Source organism: Gorilla gorilla, chromosome 6 (genome assembly GCF_029281585.2).
Source record: "Gorilla gorilla gorilla isolate KB3781 chromosome 6, NHGRI_mGorGor1-v2.1_pri, whole genome shotgun sequence".
Lineage (NCBI taxonomy): Eukaryota > Metazoa > Chordata > Mammalia > Primates > Hominidae > Gorilla > Gorilla gorilla.
In genome coordinates, this window is record NC_073230.2 from 117423380 (window position 1) to 117435555 (window position 12176).

The following is a 12176-nucleotide window of genomic DNA, read 5'->3' on the forward strand; positions in this document are numbered from 1 at the left end:
AGGATCCTTAGCCTGACCCTTGGGTCCTCCGTAATCTACTCCGGTCTGCACACAAATTACTTGTCTGCTGGGTATCACCCGACTTGACCACTTACAGCAGGCTCCAGCTCTTAGTGAGCTCAGCGGAGCCTCGATTCCTTCAGTTCTCTAATTCAGGAGAACATTTTCTGAGCTCCTCACCACCCCACCCCACCTCACCACCTCCTCCACCCCCAGCCTCCAAGGTGCTGGGGCAAGATTCAGGAATGAAAAAGAAACAGGTTCATCCTTCAAGGTCTTGACTACCCCAGTGGTCTGTTCTAACTTCAATTTGAACTTGCCCCGTCAGCTCACAGCATCTGCATGCAAGTGAGCAGCCTTCTTTTCCTTCTCCTTCTACTGCCATCCTCTCCTCCTTCTCCAGCCAAATGTGCTCTGGCCTCACAGAGCCTCCCTCGGTTCCTGAACCAGCATGATATCTGGCTGCTGGGTCATTACACAAGTTGTTTCCTCAGTCCCATCAGTGGTTCTTCTGACTCTAGTCCTTACCCAACTGCCATTCAGGTGGTACCTTGCACCTCTCAACTAATTGTCCAAATTTTTCTCTAAAATACCTTCCCCTCCCCCGCCAAAAAAAGATTCCATGATCCCCCTACTTGAAAGTCTGGGCTGGTGGGCTGGTTCTCTATTGCCTACAAAGTAAATTCCACATCTCCTGGTGTGCCTCTTTACAATCTGCTCCTAACCTCTCTCCATTTTCCATAACTCTAAGCCTCTGCATGTGAGGTTCCTCCTAGCTAGAATATTGGTCCATCTCTTTTTCATTTGGCAAACTCTTGTTCATCCTTAAGAGCCTTACTTGGTTGTTACCTCCTCTGTAAGGACTATTATAATAGTGCTGGTCACCTTTTAATGATCTGTTTGCATGTCTGACTCCATAAAATTTCACTTCTTTGAGGACAATTTGTCTTATTTATTTTTGTGTAACCACATTTCTCATCAATACAAATGAAGCCACAGATAACCATAATCAACTCTCACTGCCCCATCATTTTGCCCTGTGTAAAGGACTTGAGGCCCCTCCGTTCCTTCTCCACTGCAGTAATTGCTGAGAATCCTGGGGTTGTCTTGCCTGTCCTTCCCATGTCCTTCTACTTCGTACTCTGGTTTTCCAAGATTGCCCCTCACCCCGGCCACTGTGAAACATTGATTTCTGGTCCACATTATTTTCCAGTGAATGCCACAGGGCAAACCTGTCAAGTGGGAAAATGACACCCTACTCTCTTCAGTTCTTGCCCTGGTTCTGTGTAGTAATTTATCTCCCGGGCACTGAAGCAACATTGCTTGTGTCTTCCTGTGTTACAATCTAATAAAGACCCTCTTTAAACAGCTCCTTGAACTTCTGCTTAGAATTGTTCTTTCTCTTCAGGCTCCAGTCCTGGTCTATGAAGCCAGGTTGAGGCAGACGATATTTGGTCCTGGTGAAGTCCAGGTTAGTCCTGATGCCTGGGAGACTACTTAGGCTATTGGGGGTTGCTGAAAGAATAAGGACATGAATAGAATCTCTCTCTTTTTTTTTCATGCGAGTGATGATTTCTCTAGGTATAGTTTCCCTTACCTTTACAGGTAGAGTAACAATACTTAATACATAAGGTTATTGTAAGAAAGCACTGGACAGTATCTAGGACATAATAGGTGCTCAGCAAATTCTAGTTTAAGCAGTAATTATTTGATAAGATGTCTGTAATGTAAATACATGCTTGAATAAAAAGTACAAAGCCAGAAGAGAAAAAGCTCTGGAGAAGATAGGAACCACGGTGATAGTACAAAACAAAAATTAAAATTAAGTAATTTGGGGCTGGGTATGGTGGCTCATGCCTGTAATCTTAGCACTTTGGGAGGCTGAGGTGGGTGGATCACCTGAGGTCAGAGTTTGAGACCAGCCTGGCCAACATGGTGAAACCCTGTCTCTACTAAAAATACAAAAGTTAGCCACACGTGGTGCTGTGTGCCTGTAATCCCAGCTACTGGGGAGGCTGAGGCAGGAGAATCACTTGAACCCAGGAGGCAGTGAACCGAGATCACACCACTACACTTCAGCCTGGGCGGCAGAGTGAGACTCCGTCTCAAAAAACAAAAAGTAATTTTGATACTACATAATAATTGTAATAATATAAAATTATTATATAGTTCTGATTTCCAGCTTATTACTTCAACTGCACTGCGGCTCTACATTGCTGGGGATTCATCTCCTGAGAGAATGAGCAACAGGAAGAACAAACTGAGGCTTCAAGAGGAGCTTAAATGAAGGGAATATGGGAGGTGGGGATAGAAAAATGTTCTACAATTAGAAAGATGGCGGTGTGGGCAAATAGACTTTCTAATGCAGTCTGTTTGATCTGCTTGGTGATGCCTGAGGCAGTCTGATTTGGCTGCACTTTGCTGGTGATACCCACAACTTGCCTCCTTACCCTAACTGCTGCTATCCCTTTCCCATCCCTAAGCCTCATCCTCTCCCTATTACCAAGCCTCACTCCATCTTCAAACCCAGCTAAGGACTGGGAATAAGGTCTGTGTCCTCATCATGTGATAATAATAGAATTATTATTATTATTTTCATTTATTAACTCATTTATTCTGACAAAAATTCCATTCAGTAGGCACTATTATCATCCCCCTTTTAGAAAATAAGGCAAAAAAAAAAAAGTTAAGTAACTTGCAGAGGTCACACAGCTTATCTTCAGAGATGGGATTCAAGCCCCGCATTATGACTCCAAAGTTAAGTCTTAACCAGTCATTGTGCCATGCTGCCTATCAATGACAACACACCAAAAGTTTCATTGTTTTGATAGACACATCAGAATGTCACTGTGTTGAAACAGCTGCATCAGAAAGTCATGGAGCCCCCCAGTGGTACCTGCAGTGAATATGTTTTAGCCTTTCTCTTTTCCTCTACTTCTGCAGTCCTGTCTCTTTTTCTCAGAGTTCTCCCTCCCCTCTTTTCCTCTTCCACTTTTTTTTTTTTAACGCCTTGCCTTATTTTCCATCTCAATTTTCTTAATCCACATCCATGCTGCAGGCCTCCCAGGGGAGGCAGTACCATTGGTCCTGTCCTAAAACCTAATGTTAAATTCAGCAAAACCTAACATGGACTCAGCAATGCTAGTAATGAGCCTGTTGCCTTGCTGTAAAATGAAAGAATTGGACTAAGTGAGCACAGAAATTCTTTTTCAGCTGTGTCATTTTTTTTTATTCTGGTGGTAACCAAGAGCATTTTTTTCAGCTCCTCTAGTAAAACTCAGATAAAACCTGGCTGAATTCTGGTAAGAATGACTGAAGCACTAAAAAAAAAAAAAAAAAAAAAAGAAAAGAAAAGAAAAAAAAAGTTCCTGTCATAATATAACAGGTTTTTTTGCTAGAAGAATGGCTTATACCAGTGTCATCATTATCTTAATATAATAGGTTAGGCTGGGCAACGTGCATTAGATTTCTGACAGGCATGTGAGAAATGTAGGTATTTTTGTTTGTTTGTTTTTTGAGACAGCGTCCCACTCTGTCCCCCAGGCTTAAGTGCAGTGGTGTGATCTCAGCTCACTGCAACCTCCGCCTTCTGGGTTTAAGTGATCCTCCTGTCTCAGCTTCCCGAGTAGCTGCAAATGTAGTAATTTTTAAAGCCTTTCTGTTTGAAAAGGTATTATAACCCAATATTGTCCAAAAGCATAGTTGTTATAATGAGAGGCTTTCTAAAGTGGTTCCCAGTGACATTCTCCTCCTGGTATTCTTCCTTATGTGAAATCTCCTCCCCTTGAGACCAGACCTACTGACTCCATTCTAACTATCAGAATATGGCAAATGTAGTGGGATGTCACTTCTTCTATTGGATTACAAATCACTCTGGTTTCTGTCTTGCTGTCTTGCTCTTTTGCTTGCTTGCCTGCTGCCCTGTTGTAAGCTGCCATATGGAGAGGAGAGGTTCTCATGACAAGGAACTGAGGAGATCCTGTGGCCAACAGCCTGTGAGGAACTGAGGTTCTCAGTCCATCAGCCCAAAAGCATCTGAATCTTGCCACAGCTATATGAATGAACTCGAAAGCAGATATGGTGCTGGATAAAGTAGCAACTGTAGGACAGACGAGACATTGGTATGACTTGACCAAAGTTAACCTCAGCAGCTCTTAGCTCCATAACCCAGGGTCAAACTGAGCTCCTAGAGCCAGGCCTGGGTTCACCCTTCACTGTACTCTACCAAGAGCTGGTCCTTTTTCCTCTTGGAAAAGGTCTCGCTGGCCCATACCTCTTGCAGACTCACAGTGGGTGATTTATTACTCACTATGGATTAGGATATGTGCCTATGTATTTGTAATATATAAATAATAGGATGTGCAGTTTCATATGTCACCTGATCAGTAAGCAATGGAAAGTTTCCACAGATGCAAAACACCAATTGCTCTCCCATGCTTCTCCTCACCATCTGCCACACCGCCGCAGAATTCTATTTGCCACTCTGGTGCCATTTGGGCACGTGTCAGAACCCAGAAATTTGAAACCCATTCCTTGCCTGATGCTTAGCAACACAGCATCCCTACACCTATTGAAAATATGTAATGCTCAAGCAATTGGAGGAAAATGTGACCTTAGTGGCTGCTATATGTGGATTTCTTCTCCACTTATGAGTCACTAAGACCTTCTGCTTGGCTCAACCCACCCCCATGCTTGGGGAACCAAGTTGGAAAGAGGAGGAACATTTTCAGCGATAATAACCATGTTCCTGTAGCCAATTTCTCCATCTGTTCCTACAGTTTCTGTCTACAGGAATGTACAAAGGTTCTGCTGCATAGATTTAAGACTAGCCAAGGTCAGTGTGCAATCAGCCATTGCAGATGAGGTCATCAAGGACAGGGAATTGCAGCTCTGGAAAACAGATGCTGAGAAACACGCTGGTATGTGCCCTTCATGTCTGGCTTAAGGGGGAAACAGACAACAGGTACAATGAAGACGAATTCACTGTGGAGGGAAGAAAGGAAGCGGCTTCAGAAATAATACTCGAGTATAAATGAATGATTTACTCAAAAGCTTTCTTATTTGGCTGTTTTGTTGCATTTTAAAACAGAAAAGCGATCTTAGATTAGTGCACACTGACATTCTACTGTTTATGTTTTAAGCATCAATTTAAATTTTACTTTAAGTTTTTCAATATATTTTTGAAATTGTGGTAAAATACACATAACAAAAAATCTTCCATCTTGGCCGGGCCTGGTGGCTCACGCCTGTAATACCAGCACTTTGGGAGGCTGAGGCGGGTGGATCACGAAGTCAGGTGTTTGAGACCAGCCTGACCAACATGGTGAAACCCCATCTCTACTAAAAATTCAAAAATTAGCCAGGTGTGGTGGTGTGTGCCTGTAATCCCAGCTACTCAGGAGGCTGAGGCAGGAGAATCGCTTGAACCCGGGAGGCAGAGTTTGCAGTGAGCCGAGATCGCGCCACTGCACTCCAGCCTGGGCAATAGAACAAGACTCTGTCTAAAAAAAAAAAAAAAAAAAAAAAAAAAAAAAACAACAAAAAAAAACAAACTTCCATCTTAACCATTTGTAAGTGTACAGTTTAGTAGTGTTGAGTATATTCACATTGTTATGCAACCATCACTACCTTTTATCTCTAGGATTCTTTTTATCTTGTGAAATTGAAACTCTATACCCACTAAACAACAAACTCCATATTCCCCTTTTCCTTCAGGCTCTAGTAACTACCAATCTACTTTCTTCCTCTATGGATTTGACTACTCTAAGTCCCTCATATAAGTGGAATCATACCGTATTTGTCTTTTTGTGACTAGTTTATTTCGCTTAGCATGATGTCCTCAAGGTTTATCCATGTTGTTGCATGTGTCAGAATTTCCTTTCTATTTAATAATATTCTATTGTACATATCTATCACACTTTGTTTATCCATTCATCTGTTGATGGACACTTAATTGCTTTCACCTTTTGGCTCTCATGAATAATGCTGCTATGAACATCGGGTTATGAATATCTTTCTGAGATCCTGCTTTCAATTTTTGGGGATATATACTCAAGGTGAGATTGCTAGATCATATGGTTATTCTCATTTTTTTTAGAAAACTATTGTTTTCCATAGTGGCTGCACCATTTTACATTGCACACCAACTCTGCACAAGGGTTCCAAATTCTCCACATCCTCACCAACACTTAATATTTTGTTTTGTTTTTGGAGAGTAGCCATCCTAATAGACGCAAGGTATTAAAATATTTTTAAATGTCAAAAATTCACAAGATACAAGCAAATTCAGTATTTTAGAAAGCCCTGCTCTACCCTGGACCCTGTGCTTTAAGAAAGCCCTGTTCTGACTCTCCTAGAGGTTACAGTACCATCTCCTCCTTCTAGAACATATCTGGGTACCTAGGATCCAAGAATTCTGTTGGGACTTGCAAAAGCCCCTTCCCCACATAACAGACAGTGGGCTGCTCTGCTGGTATACACAACAGAAAGCCTCATAGACAGCTGATGCAATGGTGTGGGGGTGGTTTGCAGGATGTTGATATAACTTGCTTGTGGGTTGGAAAGTTCACCCAAGCTTACTTGAAGCCTTTGAAGGCTCAGGACTAAGTCGGATGGGCCATGGGCTGGGTGTTTCCATGTCACCACATTCTACCACAGAATTCCAAAGAGTCTAAGAATTCTAAATTCAAACCTGGACTTCCAGGTCTTTAAGATTATATGTTTGTCAAGGTAAGACAGAAAATATACCTTTTAAATATTTAACTCAAAACTTGTTACCTTCCATGGGCTCTGATGAGGGACTTTAGAGAAACTAAATGCAAAACTGGACAACAATGAAACCCATTTTGTTCCATTTGTGTCATGGTTTGAATGGTCCCCCAAACTTCATGTATTAGAAATAATTCCCAATGCAATGGGAGAGGGGTGCTAATAAGGGGTATCTAGGTCATGAGGGCTCTGCCCTCATAAGTGAATGTAGTTATTGTGAGAGTAAGTTTGTTATAGCCCAATGAAAAGATTCCATCTGACAAAATGAAGATTCCAAATTAGAAGGAATCCTATGCAGCCATAAAAAAGAATGAGATCATGTCTTTTGCGGGAACATGGATGGAGCTGGAGGCTATTATCCTTAGCAAACTAATGCAGGAACAGAAAACCAAATACCACATGTTATCACGTATAAGTGGGAGCTAAATGATGAGAACTTATGAACACAAAGACAGAAACAACAGACACTGGGGTCTACTTGATGGGGGAGGGTGGGAGGAGGGAGAGGAGCAGAAAGGATAGTTATTGGGTACTGGGCTTAATACCTGCGTGATGAAATAATCTGTACAACAAACCCATCTGCTATAGAATTAGCAGATATTGGTCAAAAAGATTTTTCAAAGCTCACTTTCAGACAAAAGAAACCTTTTATTCTGTGCCCGGAAGGCCCATACTGAGTCCCTGTCAAGATACAAGACATGCAAACGGTATGAACGAAGTTTACCTTAGGCATTAGGTGAAAGGAAATGTGCAATTTCTATTGTTTAGAAAGTCTCCCAACTCACACTGAGGAAAATGGTCCCAGTTGTGATTCTACTTACCAGCACATGGGAGAAGCCCCATTTCATATCTTAAAACTTTATCTTTTACAAACATAGTCAGTGGTAGTGTATGCCATAAGAAAGAGTGCTACCCTATTCACAGTAGCAAAGACACGGAATCAACTTAAATGCCTACCAATGACAGATTGGATAAAGAAAAATGTGGTACATATACACTATGGAATCCTATGCAGCCTAAAAAAGAACGAGATCATGTCTTTTGCGGGAACATGGATGGAGCTGGAGGCTATTATCCTTACCAAACTAATGCAGGAACAGAAAACCAAATACCATGCTGTCACTTATAAGTGGGAGCTAAATGATGAGAACTTATGAACACAAAGAAGGAAACAACAGACACTTAGAGTCTACCTGATGGGGAAGAGTGGGAGGAGGGAGAGGAAGAGAAAAGATAAATTATTGGGTACTGGCCTTAATACCTGGGTAATGAAATAATCTGTACAAGAAAACCATGTGACACGAGTTAGCTATGTAACAAAGCCTTCAAATGTACCCCCACACCTAAAAGTTACAAAAAAAGAGCACTACCAAGTAGCACTTGTTAACTATTTTATATTCTATTAGATGGGTACATTTATCTTGGTTTGATCTTTGAAAATTGCCTAAGTAGTACACATCAATTATTTAAATGTGATGTAGATTAGATGACAATATCTGAAAGGATATTAAAGTGTTTGTAATTCTAGATAATTTTGTAAAGATTGCTGTATAGACATGTTAATGATGTGGTTTATAATTTCCCATTGATATTGAGAAAGCAGTCAAGAAATATGACTTTTCTCACTATCATCTCAGTGTTACTATATAAAATAGGAATAATGATGATACCTGCCTCGTAAGGTTGTTGTGAAGATTAAATGGCAATAAATGTTAGCTACAGCTATTACTGGAACATTCAACCATTTTGGACCATATAACCTGTTCCTATTCAATCAGACTGAAGTCCTTAAAATACCATCTCAAAATTTATATTGTTCAGGGGCAAGGAACGAATCTATAAGAATGTTAAAGATTTTTATCATGAAGATAAGTCAATGTTACAGTCAATACTTAATTTTTATCAAAATAATTAATTATCCAAGCTAATAATGCATATCTGTGAAGTGTAATGAATTTCAATCCACTCGCATCAAGCTGAGTAAAGGTTACAATAAACAAAGCAATCAGTGTGACTTCTGAGAGAGACATTTATCAAACCCTTGGACCAACACAGCCAACGGTTTAGCCTAGGGACATCTGTACTCTATGAATCTTTTTTGGATGGTACATAGCTCCTGCCAGGAACAGAACAAACTGTTTTTTTAATGTGATCCCCTCCTTCCTATTTCCTAGTCATGGAAGAGTAATTGCCATAGATTTGCTCCAAAAAAGTGAGATTAAGTGAACAGTTTGATTGTATTTAAACTTGGCAAAAAAAAAAAAAAAAGGAGGAGGAGGACCAATGAATGCAAAAATAATTCCAGTTTGGATTGAACTGGAATGAAATTTTACAAATGGTTTATGCACCCTGACTGGGCAAAGTATACCTTTAATTTGTTGTGGAAGAAATTCATTACTTGCATTTTGTGGATGAGTAGCTCAGAGTTTCTAAAAGGGAGAAATGTTGGCATTTTGGGTGGAAGAATTATTCATGAGGGGCTGTCCAATGCCCATTGCATCCCATAACATTTATTATCTGTCTCCTGGAGTACTTAATGCTGGCGATTCCCCCAGACAATCTCGCTTCTCCCCACTCCCAGATTTGCAAACCTTCCAGGAGATGGGTAAGACCACTGTGTTAATAAATGAAGAGATAAAGAGAAGTATTCACATAATTTGATGTTGTAATAATTTTTTTTCCAAAAAAAAAAAAAAACCCCTCTGAAGTTATGAAGACTGAGAGGACATTTACTGAGACAAGTACATTTCTCCACTGATTAAACCCCAAATTTCACAGATTCAGTTTAGTAAACTAGATTTGAAGTCACTTCACAACATTTCAGGAAAGACATTCCGGGAAAGAGAGATAGGAAGAGTTGTGGCTAAGACAATGGACTGGTCCTAGCTCTATCGCTCTCTAGCTGTAATTATCTTGGGCAACTTTTTCTAACAAAGGGATAATACTGCTATTCACCTTGTAGGCTTATTGTGACAATTTAACGTAACCTGCTGAGCTAAGTTCCTGGTACTCAGCAAGCACTCAAATGTTAGCTATGTTCTAGTCACATTACTAGCACAGACACTTGTGAAATACTCAAAAGTGTGACTAGGACCATTTCTAGGGCATAGCGGGTTAGGTACAATTTTGAGCTTCAAACTTCAGAGGTCCTAGCTACCCCACTAATCAGCAGCTCAGCTGTTACTAGTTGCTGGGGGGAAAAAGCTCAGAGGGAGCCCCTCCCTCCTACCACCAAAACAAAGTTGTGAGATTCCCCTTTATGCCCGCAGACTGCATACTTTTGTGACTCCCTTTCCCCTCAAAAGATTCCTTTCAGGCCGGGCTCAGTGGCTCACGCCTGTAATCCCAGCACTTTGGGAGGCTGAGGCAGGCGGATCACCTGAGGTCGGGAGTTCGAGACCAGCCTGACCAACATGGAGAAACACCGTTTCTATTAAAAATACAAAAAAATTAGCCGGGTATAGTGGTGCAAGGTACTCGGAATCCTAGCTACTTGGAAGGCTGAGGCAGGAGTATCGCTTGAATCCGGGAGGCGGAGGTTTCAGTGAGCCGAGATCGTGCCATTGCACTCCAGCCTGGGCAAGAAGAGCAAAACTCCATCTCAAGAAAAAAAAAAATGTGGTTTAGGAAGAAGTAGTGCACAGTGTAGTTATAACCCAAGCTTGGCTCTCTCTACCCTCTAGGGTTAATCCCATCTATCTAGCCCAAATGCCTCTAGGGACAACTCTATCTGAAGTACTTTTTTTTTTTTTTTTTTTTTTTTTTGAGACTGTGTCCCACTCTGTCGCTCAGGCTGGAGTGCAGTGGTGCGTGGTGCTATCTTGGATCACTGCAACCTCCGCCTCTCCGGTTCAAGCAATTCTCCTGCCTCAGCCTCCCGAGTAGCTGGGATTACAGGAGCGTGCCCGACTAATTTTTTTTTTTTTTTTTGAGACGGAGTTTTGCTTTTTTTTGCCCAGGCTGCAGTGCAATAGCATGATCTCAGCTCACTGCAGTCTCTGCCTCCCAGGTTCCAAGCGATTCTCCTGCCTCAGCATCCTGAGTAGCTGGGATTATAGGCACCCACCACCACATCTAGCTATTTTTTTTTGTATTTTTAGTAGAGACGGAGTTTCACCATGTTGGTCAGGCTGGTCTCAAACTCCTGATCTCAGGTGATCCACCCGCCTCGGCCTCCCAAAGTGCTGGGATTACAGGCGTGAGCCACCGTGCCCGGCCTAATTTTTGTATTTTTAGTAGAGATGAGGGTTCACCATGTTGGTCAGGCTGGTCTCGAACTCCTGACCTCAAGTGATCCACCTGCCTGGGCCTCCAAAAGTGCTGGGATTACAGGTGTGAGCCACTGTCCCCGGCCATGAAGTACTATTTTAATAAAGAATAGTATCTGCAACAAGAATGGAACTGAAATATTACCAGTACACCATTTACTACTGAAATAAGACTTCTGAGACACTCAGGAAAACCTGAGCATTAAAACAATTTTTATTCTATATTTAAAAAATAAGAGTTGAGGAATTTATTACATTTATAAAATAGACCGTTCCTCCTCTTTGCCTTTTTGAAAAGGGCAAATATTTTACCTGTATAAGACTGAAAATTCATTTTCACATCTGTTTCTATTGCCATCTTGTATTATTTGCAGAATTTACTTTTCGGGTTCCTTTGGATAAAGCAAGCACTGGCCTTGTTATAAAATGAGGGTTCTCTCAGGTGAATTACAGTTCTTCAGATAACCAGTTTCAAGTACAAATGAGGACAAGAATGGCTGAAAACTGGTGCACCACACAACTGGGTTTGCCTTTTGAGAGTGAAAAGAGCTAAAGAAACAGGGATGGTAGGTGCCATGCTACATGGTTTATATTAGGTGTCAGTAAAAAAAGGACTGAGTCGTATATATGGGAAACTTCAAAAAAAAAAAAAAAAGAAAGAAAGAAAGAAAGAAAGAAAGAAGCCATGGCCAGAGTTCACTTGTGTAATGTATTATTTAAGAAAGAAATAAGCCAAGCACAAATAAGGGACATACTTAATTTCAGCTGTAAAACAGATGAACTACATCAGTTTAGGACTAGAGTGACCTTATGATGAGGTGCAAATATGTAAATATGCATAAATATTACTTTATTGTGTTTGAAATTTGCTTTATTATGAAGAATTCCCAGAAATATTCTGATTTCCAATTATTTGTTTTTTTCTTGCATTTACAAGTTGTTCTTAGTTGCATGTTATTATATATTATTTATGGTCTGAAAGAACTATATTATCTTTAGAAATCATTGGTAGTTTCCTATTTTATACTATGTCTAAAGTTTATATAACTCGGATGTTAGAAAATTTTACAGCTAGCTTTCCTCATTTTACAAATGAGATATGCAAAGCCTACAGACATTTGCCTTCCTCAAGGTAACAAA